The sequence below is a fragment of the Cydia fagiglandana genome, chromosome 7, assembly GCF_963556715.1.
Source record: "Cydia fagiglandana chromosome 7, ilCydFagi1.1, whole genome shotgun sequence".
Classification (NCBI taxonomy): Eukaryota; Metazoa; Arthropoda; class Insecta; order Lepidoptera; family Tortricidae; genus Cydia; species Cydia fagiglandana.
The window spans coordinates 8,003,819-8,018,468 of NC_085938.1; the positions used below are offsets into that span (position 1 = coordinate 8,003,819).

The 14,650-nt window shown below is 35.7% G+C and overlaps 1 long non-coding RNA gene across 1 annotated transcript; it reads right to left on the reverse strand.

The window, feature by feature from the left end:
* Positions 1-10,568: 10,568 nt before the first annotated feature.
* On the reverse strand, positions 10,569-11,361 carry LOC134666302 (uncharacterized). The gene is made up of 2 exons (XR_010098475.1): positions 11,124-11,361; positions 10,569-10,986 (listed from the first exon to the last, which is right to left on the reverse strand). It is a non-coding gene; the product is annotated as an uncharacterized LOC134666302 (long non-coding RNA).
* Between the last annotated feature and the right edge of the window lie 3,289 nt (positions 11,362-14,650).

Genomic DNA, 14,650 nt, shown 5'->3' on the forward strand with positions numbered 1-14,650 from the left:
AGGGGGTTGAAAATTTATATAACACTCTATGTAAAACTTCATACAACTTGCAAAAAAAGAAAAGTAATTTCAACATTGCACGGATATGAAAATTTGCTGTTGAAAAAATGAAAAAAATGTTGTACTAGATAAGATTCCACGCGTACGAAGTCGCGGGCAACAGCTAGTCATATTTTTTAAATATTTGTTTGTATACGTAACTTCATACGTCTTACTGGCTGGTTCCAAACAAACTATTCAACATCTCAATCAAGACGTTGTCCCCGGAGAGTCGTCGGCAATCGCGTCTAAAAGAATATTAGTCGGCAACCAACTAATCTGTCGGAGCTTGACACGGCGCGACAAGACCCGGGAGAGACGCGCAATCAAAGTTGCAGATGCGTCCGCGGCGGGATCATCAGTCAATCAGATAAAGGGTTTTTGGATACAACGCATGAATTTTATTTGGCTTTTGTTGGACAAAAGAGATAGGACTATTTTATTTAGGAAAACTCCTTTAATTGTTGATGAAAACATTCGAATCATTCACATTCCGTCCTAATCCCAAAAAAAAGTTGTCTGTTGGACAAACACGCATGGTATAAGATTTGCTTTAGTAACAGGCTCGTGATATCTTAACTTAAATATAAATATGTATGTCCTTATCAAGCAAGTGAATATTTGATTTTCTATGGTTTGATAATGTTATACTCTATAACGGAATTAGCTACTTGCCAGCCTATAAAACAAATAAGTAAGATCGCTCATCTGAACGGCGTTTGCTAAACGAGCTGAAGACCTATTTAAATTGCCAATCATAGTTCGGCTTACATCAAAGTCGTGATAAAAATATTACTTAGCATTCCATAAAACCATTTTGCGGCAAAAACCCCTTCTCGAAATAAATCATTGAAAAAGTTCTATCACACCATTCAAAACGGCATTCTGCTAAGCGCGATCAAATCTAACGAAACATAAATTTAAATTTAGAATCCAACACCCTTTGCTAACGTTCACCCCAGTATTTCAAAAATCATCAAGCAATCGACTTCGGACGTTTGAGAATTTTAACCTGTATATTCCAAGCAATAAGGTCTGATTTTGTTCTGTTCAGGTGAGAAAGGAATTATGGATTTAAGCGCTGTTTTTACCAAAAAGAGTTTAATAGAATTTGGCATATCGATTGCAAGCTTTTTGGGCTACGTACCACGTATTAGAAAATATTTGAATAGTAAACTTTATTTTGCATGACGTAAGCTTACTTTTGCTGCTGCAGAATGGGACTCCGATATGAGGTTGTGAAAGGCAACAGTGGGTATCTTACTAATGGAACGTCGGTTTAATGAAATGAGGTGCTTTTTGTTCCCATTCTGCGATTTATTGTAAAATGCTCGTTTTTCAATATGCGACTGAACTCAAATCTGCTACTTTATTGGCACTCGGCTCAAATGAGTTTTTACTCATATTCGTTTCATAGATTTTAATGTTTGAACTTTGTAATAGGCACCTACATATTTTTGAATGTAGCTAATAATAATCTTTTACATAATTATTGAGGAAGCTTGCTCAACCCATTTAAATGTTTCAGTTTTAGTAGTTTCAATAATATGTTTTTTATTTAAGTAGTACATAATCTACATTGAGTCAAAAAATAATTTTTTCTCAAAAATGGACGGCAAAGTCGAGTTTGCCGTCTAAAAAATAGGTCGCGAAGCGCGGAGTTTATGGTCAGTCAAAAATTAAAAAGTTAAAAACATTGCAGTCTCGATTTTAGGACTGCAATGTTGCATACAAATTCCATTATTTGTCGAGTTCCAAACTTTTTAAAAGTTGAAATGGCCATATCAAATGAAGGCACAGGCCCATTAAACAGCCAAACAGATAATTAGTACCGCGACTATTTAGCTGTCTCAAATAGGTTGGCGTATTTTCGGCAGAAAAATAAACTTCTATTTTTTTATTAAAAAAAATAAAAAGGCGGCAAGGGCTCTGTTCTGTGAAAATATATACGTAAGAATGTTGCTTTTGTAAAAAAAATCTATGATATTTATATTTTTTGCACCATTTTTGAGAAAAGCACTATATATGACTCGGCTGGAAGGCTACTTGCTGGCTTCGGATTCAATTAAACGGACTCCCAAGGTCGTCCGTTTAAAACGAATCCTCAGCCTGCAAGTAGCTACTTCCGAGCCTCGACAATAATGTACTAAAAACCAAATATATTTCGTCATATACTGGAAATTGCCGGTGGTAATGTTTACGTCAATTACGTCTAATATCATTTAATAGGTCTAACCTAACCTTATTTTAAAATTGACTATGTACCTGAATATAGAATAAACATGTATTTCAAACACAGAGCTTATTTTGCGAACTATACACACAGTTTATTACGCGGAACATGTTATTTGTTTTTTGACAAATAAATACTTACAACTTCATTGAGACAAGTACATTAGACATGTTGCCTATTTTCACTAACCGCAAGCCAACAGACCTCTCAAACAATTAAGCGTCTCGAAAAAACTCAGGCGGATTATCTTAATCAGGTTCCATATACCAACTGTCAAGACTTTCCCTAAAAAAACCTTATCGACCATCTCCCTCCCAAACAAAGGGAGGTTATTTAGCATAATGAGTGACGTTTCTCCAGCGTTTAGGGGGACAGTGATAGCTATACGAGAATTTGCTGTTGTTAGACTGGGACGGAAAGTTGGAGAGAACAATATCACAATCTTGTTTCTGGGCCATTTATTTAATTAGTGGTGGCCGACAGCAGGCCATTCATCTGAGCGTTATGGTAGAGATACGAATGTGGCTAAAGGGTTGGGATTGGCTTTTGACGTCTTTCAGCGAAATTTACACTGAAATGGGGAACGTTTACATGTATTAGTAATTACAACCGCGGAAATTAAAATATGCGGAAATGTGGTTGGTAATAGAATTGGTTTTACGCGGTGTAAGGGTAAGGAGTTTTGTAATATTTCTTTATGACGAGTAAGACAAACACGAATAAAATGATAGAAGCTAACACAACTACATATATTTTAAATAAGTTTTGAATGTCGTAACAAAAGCATGGTACTTAACTGCTAGTTTTTCGTATCGAAGTAGGTTATAGATAAACTTGACTTTAACAAAAAAAAAATACACTTCGCTAACCGCGTCTTTGAGTATTCACTTCTCGGTTTAAATCTTATGGTTGTTGTCGAACAACTTAAATTAGCAACTTTACGTATTCAGTATATAGTTGTCACTAAAGCCCAGAAACTGCCACGTAGGGTTAAACACAGCTAACTGATCTTTCCAACGAATTAACCGTTCAAAAGCCGACGGGGGTCATAACAGCCGGGGGGACACGGTTGTAACATTAAATTGAGACATTAACATCGGGGGCCTTTGTCTCTAAATGGTTCGCAGTTCGGTGTGACACCGTGGCTGATATTTTAAAATCTTGTTATATTCGTTAGGGTTAAGGTTTGGCTCAATTGTGTCGGGAAACCGGAAAACGGAATAGTTTTCTTACGGCTGGAATGTTTAAAATAATTGGGATTTAATGTGCACCCGGTTTTTCAGTATTTTTGTTTAATTACAATTTACAAAAAATTTCTGTGATGAAAACGATCTTATGGATAAATACACTTGTAAGATAGTCCCTAAATTATTTTCATACTAAATTCTAAATCGGTTCTGAGGTATAAATATGAAGAGGTAACAGCCAGACAGAGTTACTTTAGCATTTTTAATATTAGTAGGAATTCAACACATTAATGAACACTATTGGGTTATGTAATCTATGTTCATCTTTTTAATATTACCTACACTTTAACAAAATTATTATTCAATAACCAACCAACCACACCAGAATTTGTCGCAGCTGATTATATGTTCCTATGCGACATATCTTATGCATTTCGTTTTAACCACAGGTCCATTTTCGAAGTAAATAATACTTCAAAGTCTATTAACTAAATCTAAAGAGTAAAAAAAAAAAACTATAACTTGTTTTGATATTATGACAACAGTGTATTTTCAGGAAGCATAACAAGTTTGTATGTCCATAACAATATCTTAATAGAATCTGTCTGTTCATCCCGCACAATAACTCTTTCTCACACCACTGCCCACCAAAAAACTGAATTAATTCACTTCTATCAATATGCTTGAACAACGCACTTGGCAGCGATTTTTAAGAATCTTGGCTGTGGCAAAATCCGGGGGAAAATCAACAAAAAACGTTCATAAATCATGAGCCGTTGGACTCAGTGGCTGAATGCGGAATGAGCATTTGAGGGTTATTTTTATTCATTTCTGTATAAAAATGTGTTATGTCATCTGTTCGGAAAATAGGTTGTAGTAAGTGTGGATGGTTATTTTGCTTTTTTATTCAACTATTTATATTCTTGTATATAATATATAATTATTTAACACTTCAATATTTCATATCAAGCCAACCAAATCATGACAGGTTTCTTATAGCGAAATGATGGTCAAGTTAACGTTATAGTAAACAAATCAGTACATAGGGAATATATACAATCTCTCTACTTTCATTCCTTTTACGTAATCTAATGAATTTAAATAATGTCAGCACTAAAACACCATTTTATATCTACCGATTAACACGAGCTAACTCCAGCTAATGAAATCAAATAGGTATCCTCGTTTTCACCGTAGGTAAGTAATCCAGCTTTCCCCCCATAAATCCAAGACAAGGTAGCTCTTATTAATAACATTATAACAAAGACAAATAAAAATATAGAGCCCCTTTCCTCGGTACAATGGAGGCACTTATTCACGCCGCGCTTCCTGCCCTGTGTTCACTCGACATTGTTTTTTTTTTCACCAAGAACTTTTCTGTTCATTTGTTTTTCGCTTTTTGTACTACGGACAGGATTTCTTGAACCCATATTTCACGCTCATATTGTCCACAATTTGCATCTAGCGAAAGCGACGTTCGTTTTTTGTTTTGGTAGGATCTTCGTTGAAATATTTTTGGATGAATTGTAATTTTTTGGCTTTTGTATTGTTTGTTATACTTTGTCGCTATCCTTTTTTTACTGAAAGATAAGATTTCGTAATTTTAAAAGACGACGCGATTCCGGAATTGAATTAGATATTAACTAGATAGATACGATATAGTAAAGATATGTGACGTCCCACGAGTAAAGGTACCTTATGGTGGTTGGGGCTTGTTACGCTATTATTAACGTCGCTCCAATATTATTGCGGCGCTATGCGATGGAAGCGCCAGCCACCATAAGCTACCTTTTGCCGTGGAACGTCACATAACTTTACTATTTCATATCTAGTGAATCTCTAATTATTTTCCCGAATCGCGGTGCCAGCCGCCATAAGGTACCTTTTGCCGTAGAACGTCACATATCTTTACTATTTCATGTCTAGTGAATCTCTAATTCATTTCCCGAATAGAGCCGAGAGGCACTCGTAGTTGTGTTACTCTGCAAGATAAAGTATTTCAAAGGGTTCATCTAATCAAATACTATTGAATATCAAACATATAGTAACAAGGCTGCTTATACCAAAAACACGCTACGCATATAAAATAACACAACCTTGTTGATCTCTGGTGACTAGAGCTGCGTATTAAATATATTCATCTTATGTACTTAGGGCCGATTTTTCAGTTACCTTTTAAGTCGTCCGATAACTATTCCAACGAATTAAGTTATGAGAATGACACATTCAAATCGTGTTATCAATGGAATAAATCCTATCCGTCTATTTAACTATTTAATTTTAAGTTGTTTTTGTACCTACTAACACTAAATATGGATCCATGGATTCGAAATAAATAATAAATAGAGATTGAATTTAACTGGCGACTGAAAATTCGGCTTTTGGTTTGGGAAAAATCTTCAAGGTATGCCTTGTTTATCATCTAGGTATGCCGGGACCTAAATCAAGAATAGAATCCTTCCGAAACAGTTCGCACTTTAAGCCTATTGAGAGGTCATTTATCATCTAATCTCCATCTATGGGTGGATCCACCGTCAGGTGTGGCGGGACATGTGGCTCCCAGCGTCTTAGCGTTTACATAAACCCTCCGAACACCGGACTGTCTACCGTGCCTTCTACAGGCTGACTATTCACATGAGAATATCACCTTAAATAAAATGATTTACGCTTTCATTGGTTTGTGTTATGTATACTTGTATAGGCTCAATGCCCGAGATAACAAAACATGGAAATATGTAACAAAACAATAATAAAATTAAGCCTGTTATCATGCGAACAAGTAGGTACCTACGCATATGATATGAGATAAAAACTGAGCTGAGCTGATAGAATTCTTGAAATAGTAATAGCGGATTGTTTCCAAGCTTTACGTTTTTGTTAAATAAACCACATAAATCCTTGTCTTTTTACTATAGAGATTCTAATATATTTTTCAAATAAACAAGAGTCATGAGTGTCATGACTTAAAATATCTGATTATTAGTTCCGAATTGGGATTATTTTATCTCATTTCGTAGTTCGTTACCTAATGGCAATGGGGCTAACAGTTGTCAGGTTGTGTCAGGTATATTAATTTTGAAAACAAATTAACAGTTTCAATATTAACTAGGTATAATAGATTTAACTCGAGATTTCGACAACGGAGCTACATCAGTGTTTTGCATGAGAATCTCCAACATCTCATCAGTGAATAGGTACGATTTACGGTCAATCGTATCGTATCTCTAAGCTACGTCAGCCTGTATGTGTCCCCATGCATATGCGAGAGAGTTATGCCACCTCTAATCCTGTACATGGCAGCCTCCATCTCGGATTACGAGCCGTTCAAATTATGTTCAGTTTCAGGGCGTGTATGAACTAAGACGATATTATGCTCGAGATTTGAATAATCTCCTAGACCCGTATTAGATATAGTCATGCTAGCCAACCATTTCACTATAATTCTCTTAGATCATTCTAATAATCTATATCATACGCTAGCATTACTTCTAAGAAATATGTGTTTAATATGCTTTAAACTATTATAGACCGACAACAAACTGTAGTGTCGTCCCGTTTTCTTAGATTGGTTTGAAAGGATGTTGCCACTTTCTAATTTCTACAATTTCTTGTCGGTCTATACTAAAGGCAGGTACCGTATTAGAGGTATTTTCAAAAGACTTATCCAATAACATTTCTTCAAATGCGGTTGAAACTGTAAAAAAAATGCCATTTCCCGTGTATGAGAGGTAGCCATACCTACCTACTTATTTACTATGGGTAATATAAGCCTAAATATGGCCATTTGGCGGCAAAATATGTACATCAATTAAAATTAGTTTATGACCTTTATCTTGGCACTGGAAATGAGGATCTGCCGAGTCCTGTAAAAATTTAGGCGCCCTAGCCCCCTTTCGGGGGGGTATGTGCAAGGGGTTTATTTAAAAACAATCACATTTATTTTCGTGTATTTTTTTGCGTTGAATCGAATGAGACCACACTCATACTTATACGATCAATATTTAGCAAGATATTTATGATTTTTTTCGAAAAAATGGAAAAAAACACGTTTGCGTTCTATTATTTTGAGTATGTATTTTTTTCATATTTCATGAAGCAAGTTGATAACAATGAAAATACATTTTTAGTAGGTATACAATAAATTTTCGCATGTTGAAAATGTTAAAGAATTACATGTAAATACTTCATGACATCATGACTCCGTAAATTTTCGATTCATTCACCGAAACTCAACAAATTTATTGGTCTAGTCGTACTAGCTTTATTCTTCAAACTCAGCATTAATAAACTAAAAGTCCATACAGTTGCTAGCCTCGTTCGTATAATCTAGCCATTAGCCTCACTCGATTGGACACCAAACCAAATCCAATAACTGCACACATTTAATTCAATTTCTGTCAATAGTCGTTTGCTCTTTGAAGAGAATTTTCAATGAAAGTTAGTTTTTATAGTTGCTATGGTTATAAAATCTATTATTTTAACGATTATTGATAGAAAGAGTTAAATTGGTTTTATATGTTCTTCGATTTCGTTTTAATGCGCAATTTAGACCAAATGTTTCTTTCAATTTATTTCTTACTTTGTAATGTTAGTTTTAGTTGATGGTTAAGCGAAGCTGGGGGCCTAGCCAAAACGCATTTCGAAAAAAGATATCGCTAACGAATCGATTAAAAAATGTATGGGAATGACAGGTACCGTAGATGAGTTTGTCGAAAAATATTAACGAATACAAAAATGTTAGCCAAGTTGCAATGTTGTAACGAAACGCAAAACTTTCGTTACTGGAATTCGATATCTGTCATACATTGCCTAGCCGAGTGACACTTTTGACATGCGAAATCGAATCGTTATCGCCTCCTAGGTGTCGATACGTAGCGAGAGCTATCCCCTTGCAGATAACTTATCGAAGCACAAGAAAATGCCGTATAATAGTGTTTGTAAATTAGAATTTGTAGTAAAAAGCATACTTTAACATTATTGTGGGCGGCGAACAACGCGGAAGTCTCGCTTAGACGCAGGCGCCGTCTGAAAAATCGCCTATTGGAACTGCTTTAGGAAAGGACTGCCCTTAGCTGGTGGCTGGTGGCTTTATGCTACGGGGTCAGATCAAAGGATAGTGGGCCGTACGCAGCATTTCACCCAAAGGATCCAATGTGACCGAGGCGCTGAATATCTACCTATCTATATTGACAGTGTCATGGAAAAATGGATTATGCACCCACAAATGCAACACGAAACAACGTCCCTGCAAAGGTAAGAGTGAGCCAATAACTTATCCCCACATACCTAATAAGTATATAAAATATGTAATTGATGCTAAAATAACTTCTTATGTGTTCCTGTTACGTCTTCAAATATAAACCGATGAATGGTGTAGATTAAATTTGGTACCCATATGCACACAGGCAAGCACTTGTTTCTCAATAGGAAAGTGAATTGATTGTGTAAAGGCAAAGGTATATAGGTAAAGGCTTTACAAATATAGATAAAGACTCGGGAACAAATGTTCTTCACACAAATAAATGCCCTTCCCGGGAAGCAAAACCATAACCTTCATAGGCAAGGTCACTAACGACTAGCAATATTGTAGTGTCATCCCATTTTCTTAAATTGATTTGAAAGAGACGAGACTACAGTGTTGCTACTTTTTGATTTCTACAATTTCTTGTCGAACTGTACAGTAAGCTCAAGAAGACTTGTGTTGTGGGTACTTAGGGTACTTAGATAACTATATATAGATGGTCAAACCAATTTGTCACTCAGTAAGAACCAGGAAAACTATACTCATACTTTTGGGTGCTAGTACTAGTATATGACAAAGCTAGTATGATTCTCTCTGTCTTTGTTTGAAATGAGACAGTCCTTTGACAAACTATACTTAAATACATAGACAACACCCATGACTCAGGTACAAAATATCTGTGCTCATTACACAAACAAATTTCCTTACCGGGGATTCAAACTCAGGATTAATATCAGATTAACCGGCAGGGTCACTAGTCACTACCCACTAGGCCAGACCGGCTGTTGTTATGCATATAAATTATCAACCATATTAATGAAACTTTTCATATTATGAAACATATTGTATATGACTTCTTTTGGCAGGCGCAGGTACAGTCAGCTGCAGAGAAATGGTACCACTCCTGCATACAAACTTCTATGTAGCGGTGGTACCTTTTCTCTGCAGCTGACTGTACCTACACACTATATAAAAATATATGTACTTACACAAAACATTTAGTTTTTTTTTGTCATATGACTGGTAGAGAATAGATAAATATTATAACCAAATGTTACAGAGTTTTTTGAAAAACTAAGCATTCATTTTGTTTCAGGTGACTTGGATATTCATTGCAGCCTTGACATATTTATGGTGCTCCAAAGCCAGGGTCAAGGGAAGAAACTATGACACATGTACAACCACAAAAATATATTGAGTGTTGTTTTACTATTTTAAAACACTACATAATATATGTGCAAACAAGAAAAGAATGCTTGGCTACTGATTTTATGCTGCCGGCAAAAAATACCTGCTGTATCTTTCATTAATAGATTTCCAATAAAATAAATTAACTTTTAACCCAATCATTGTTTCATTCATTTATTTATGGTGGTTACCACCTTAACCTTTGGTATGCTTAGGAGCAGATCTGCTCCCATGTACTTACCTATATTCAACTTTAAAAAATGCATTAATTTTGACGACCGGTCTGACCTAGTGGGTAGTGACCCTGCCTGCTAAGCCGATGGTCCTAGGTTCGAATCCCAGTAAGGGCATTTATTTGTGTGGTGAACACTAATATTTGTTCCTGAGTCATGGGTGTTTTCTATGTATATAAGTATGTATTTATCTATATAAGTATGTGTCGTTGCCTAGCACCCATAGTACAAGCTTTGCTTAGTTTGGGGCTAGGTTGATCTGTGTAAGATGTCCCCAATATTTATTTATTTATTTTATTTTATTTAATTATGATTGATATATAAATTACAAATTGTTGACAGGAGCATACAAAAGGTTAAATATGAATAGCCAGTAGCTTAGCGGGTGAGATTCCCTTCCCAAATTTCCATTCAAAGCAAAGATGGTAGGTAATTAAAAAATAATATTAAGTAATAATATGATTTATTGGTTTTGGTTTCACAGGCAGCTTTTATCTTATCTAATGCATAACATCTATGTATTCAATGTTCGCTTGACTTTTGTTAATTTCGAAAATGTTTGAAGTCTATGAAGTAAATGAGTTCACTGAGGTTACACTGATTCGGGCAAACCTGTTCACAATTTCACTTCACGGTTTGAATCATTACTAACACTTAAAGTATTGTCTCTTCTGGTCAAGTAAGCCAGCAGTGCACGTCCTTAGCACTGGTAACTGCCATGAAGGCGTCATTGCAGCGGCAGCTTTGACTGTTCGTGCCAACTTGGCGAGGACTTCTCAGCGTGGAAGAAGAGCCCGCGGAGCCCGCTCTTGCCCGCTCTGGCTGCGCCGCCGCCTTGATTGGGGCTGCGGTGACGACGGCTGTCTGAAATTGTTAAACTTAGGTCAAAATTATATGCAATTAACAACGCACTCTTCAACTATTACACTATATAGAGTTATTTTATCACGAAATTGTAATTAACTAAGTTAAACAAATGCCAAAATATTTCATTTGCTTACCGATAAAACAATTATTTTCTCCAAAATTAGATTCGCTGTTCACTTGACACTCTTGACAGCTGACGTTTCTTGACAGTTTTGAACGAGAACCACAGACTAAAATTAATTTTTATCGACTTGGCCCGTCGAATATGCGATAACTAAAAAGATTGCCTCTTGGCTAGGTTATTATAAACATTATCGACCAGTCGCTCGCGAACGTAGAGATCGAATCGATACGGAGCGAATGTAATTTGGCTACGGGCCCTGTAGTAATTTTATGCTGAACTCAAATGGGATTTTTATTTATTTACTTGGTTTCTATTTTGTTCTGCCCATTAAGGGGAGTTAGGTCACCAGTGGCGAGTAAGTGACTAAAGATCGACTACTTCTACAGACTTTCTAGACTTCCTAGACCTCCTAGACTCCTAGACTTTCTAGAGATTTTTATAAATGTTTGTATAGATGTCTGATTTATAAATATCTCGTGTGAATAAACGTAATTCGTATGTATGTTAGTCGTTTATTCGTAACTACTCACACTAAAAGAAAACACTCGCCTGCTAATAAAAAAACTCAGATATTCTGACTGATTGTTCTTTCACGTGCTATATTATAAACAAAGGTTTTTAATACGTGACCTGGACCTTTTAAATACCGCTCCGGAAGCATAGATAAAGTAAAAATATTTGGCACATAACTCAAATGGACAAAAAGGTTGAACAGGTGTCGCCCGCGTCGCAAAAAGCGAACATCAGGGTTGGCACAGCAACAATAACAATTCACAATTCGGCTATAAAGGTTCTGTAAATAGGCTCAGGGATCCTGAATTTGGGTACTCTGGTTATAGACTGCAAGTTGGAGCAACAAAAAAATCTTAAGTAAAATGCCTACAATACTTGCATATTATGTTTTAAGTTTATAATAAGGTAATAATTTATGGGTTATGAGTTTATATGATCTTGCATTCTTAACTTTTACGTGACAGTTTATTTTACTAACGTATACTGATAATTAAGGTAGGTTACACTAAGCGCAACCAATAAACAAATAAGCTACTTATTATGGCGACGGCAGCTGTCATTCCATGAGAAATTGAGAATTTTCAAACTTTTTACCACCACAAATACCACCAAAATCACCAAATTTTAAGTTTTAGTAAATGAAAAATGTAAAATATAAAAAAAATATCAGCAATAGCCTTTTATGAGTAAGTATGTATTGAAAAGAGTCCAAATCCGGAGACCGTAGCGAGGATACCGAAGGGCATAAAACAATCGTCGCTATTGTCGAGGAGGGTAAATTAGGGTTGTCTGTAGGGCTAATACCCTTTACTTATGCTGAAAATATTCATTAATAATTTTCATTGTATTTGCTTAATAATATGATTGTTTTATAACTTGAATCAATTTTTTTTACAATATTCCTACACTGGTAAATGATAACAAAAGGAATGGCATACAAATTAACCATTATTAAGTCATTATACAGTCATTCTTGGATTTATAATAACATTATATAGTCAGCAGTAATATCTTATAATTACGACATAACTGTGTAGTTATCTAACACTTATATTAACAACTAGCTACCATAATTACATACTCTTAGAATTAAAAAGTATATCAGTGGCCAATATCATTGAAATCAAAATAACACATATCACGTAGTAGGTATAACCTTATTCGTACAAGATTTATGACCTTATTTGCAAGGGAAGAAGGGTTGGCAACCCTGGGGCCGGTGACAATGCCCGACTCAACTAGTTATCTATTTAAACCTGGATTAGCACTCGATAAACTGTGATTAATAGACGCGCGGACGGACAATGGGTACCGTCTGCAGCAACATTCAGGAACTGAGAATTTATATTTAATTTGCATTTTAAGGATGACTCACGTTAGAGCAAAAGGGCGTGTCTAGCTTCCGGCGTTTGCCTTTCTATGACATGACAGGTGATCGCGTGATGCTTTCCATAGAAATAGACAAGCCGGAAGCTCCGGCCCAGATACGGCCCGGTCTAACGTGAGTAATCTTTTATAATAGGTACATATTATACGCGATTAACAGAGACGTAGTGACGACGTGAGCACCTGGGTTGTAAAAGTTGTAATTTAAATATTGTGATTCAGTCTGATAATTTTGGTCAAATTGAAAATACTTAAGTTTTATACTTCAATAAAACTTATCTCTAATTCTTAATTTGCTTTGGGTTTTTAATAATAATCATTTACAAACATAACACATATCAACCCTACCTATATCATACTAAAAAATGTTTCAATATAAAAATAACTTCGTTCATCAAACTCATTTTGCTGTCGGTACTTTAGGGCGGGCGCGTATTCGCGCGAAGGCGTGCGGCGAACAGATAGTGCCGCGCAAAAGTGCGGATTACCGTGCGCGCTAATTTATGGCGTCGACCGTGTGCGGCCAGCTTAAAGCGTGTGGGCCCGTGATTGTGCTTTTCAAAAGTAGCCCGGTTAAAAAATCTTTAACATAAAGGGTCGAAAGTGGATTTTTATATCTCGAATGCGACAAGCCACAATTAAAGAGAAGAATGCTTCTGTCCATGTAAAATGTAAATGTGTGTATGAACTGAAAAGTACTTCTTGAAAACTAGGCAAAACACCTAGATACCTCATTTATAATTTCATATCTCATTTTAATGTGAGGAATAATGTTAAGTACAAGTCAGTTTCTGTTAAGTTAAACAAAACTGATAACGAAATTTTTAACGTCAGTTAAGTAATTAGTAGTAATAACAGTATAATTTGGTCAGTGTTTGAAATAGGTAGCTAAATCGATGTTCGTTTCCAAATGAAGTACTAAAGAGTTCGAAGAAATTCGAACTTGTATTGATAAATATAATCCTATCAATTTTTTTGTTCTACTTAAAACAAGCTAGTAAAAAGAATAACATTCTCTGGCAGTTTGCGCTAAGCTTCTTACCGCCCGCCATTTGCACGAGTTGTGACGACGACAAAATGGCGGCCGTCGGTTCGAGGAGCCGTCCAATTTGAATATAGAACAGCATACGTCTCCCGCGCTCCAGAACACTAACTCATCGGATTGTGTGAGATGGCGCGAGAATCGTAAAAATATATTCTTTTATAAGAACATGGAAAGACGTGGGATGGTTTTATGTAACAGTATTTTGTTTTGCGTTTCGTTAATTTTCCTTAGAATAAACTAGATAAAAAAACTGTTATCGTCGAGTTTGTGAAGTGTTCAGAGAAATCAAACTTGTATTTGAAAGACAATTGTAACATTTTCCTCTATATGAACCGACTTAGAAGAATCAAAGAAAAAAACCGGCCAAATGCTAGTCGGACTCGCGCACGAAGGGTTCCGTACTATTACGCAAAAAACCCCGTTTGTTTTATGGGACCCCGCTTAAATATTTATTTTATTCTGTTTTTAGTATTTTTATTAAACAGACAGACAGATGGACAGCGAAGTCTTAGTAATAGGGTCCCGTTTTTACCCTTTGGGTACGGAACTCTAAAAACTAGCATATACCTAATAACCACAAATAATTTTTTTTA